Source organism: Mustela putorius, unplaced genomic scaffold, assembly GCF_011764305.1.
Source record: "Mustela putorius furo isolate JIRA1106 unplaced genomic scaffold, ASM1176430v1.1 tig00003859_pilon_pilon_pilon, whole genome shotgun sequence".
Lineage (NCBI taxonomy): Eukaryota > Metazoa > Chordata > Mammalia > Carnivora > Mustelidae > Mustela > Mustela putorius.
This window is the reverse complement of record NW_025422011.1, coordinates 20,271,502-20,272,780: the sequence shown is the minus strand read 5'-3', so window position 1 is coordinate 20,272,780 and position 1,279 is coordinate 20,271,502.

Sequence of the window (1,279 nt, the reverse complement as noted above, 5' to 3'; positions counted from 1 at the left end):
TGGCCTTAAGCTGCTCTTCCACAAAGGCAAACAAAATGGAAATTATGTTGGTGGAAAATAGTTTCTTAAAAAAAAAAGTTGAGAGTAAAAATAAAACAAAAACAAAAACATAAAATCACATGTTGGGAAGAAATCCAAATTTTCCAAGAATATCACCTTACCTTAGATTTTTCTCATAAGTGAATAAATGTTAATGAACAGAACTACATCTTCACCATTTATAAGGTTTGGTAATGTTTTTAATTATTTTGCTTTTGTTTTTATTTTTAGACAGATAAATTTATGACCTACATATAGGGAGATTATAAGGAGGACATATTATTCTCTAAGAACTTCCACAAGCTATGAAAATGCAGTCAAGACTATGTTGCAACAGAACAAAGAAATGTGCAGACTTTTATCTCATATTCCAAAGAATACAAATGAAATATCCAGGTAAGAATGATTGGCAGGGAGAATTTTGTTTATGGAGGCAAGAGTCTGAACTATATTTATAAAAATCTAAATGTAGAGTATTTTCAAAAGCAGTCATAGTGCCTGAGGCACAGGAGTCAAAGTAAATATTTAAGTAACTGGAAGAACTCTTATCTACAATCTCACACACACATACCTAGTTATTTACCTGTCTGGTATATTGATTGTTTTTAAATGGACATGGACAGGCAATTTTCCAGGGAACAAATAGAAGTGACCAATGAACACACACACACATACACACACACACATACACACATGTATTTCACCTCTTCGGTAATTAAATTATATTGAAATATCATTTTTCATCTATGGAGCTAACAGACTAAATGAATAGCAAGGTAAAATTATAAGATGTGCACACAGAGGCATATTCTTTTTTTTGTTGTTGTTAAATATTTTATTTATTCATGTACAGACAGAGATCACAAGTAGGCAGAGAGGCAGGCAGAGAGAGAGGGGGAAGCAGGCTCCCCACTGAGCAGAGAGCCCGATATGTAGCTCCATCCCAGGACCCTGAGATCATGACCTGAGCTGAAGGCAGAGGCTTTAACCAACCCACTGCACCCAGGCACCCCCAGAGGCACATTCTTATCAGTAGATATGCAAGCTGTTATAATCCTAAAGAAATCAAGTTGACAAAGAACTGTCAGATGCTGATTTTTTTTTTTCACAGCAATTCTTCCAAACAAATAACCAGAAATATGGGCAAACATAAATTCATACAAATACTTATTGCAGGATATTTATAACTGAAAAATACATACACATATACATATATGCCCCCAAACAGTACTGAAGAAAT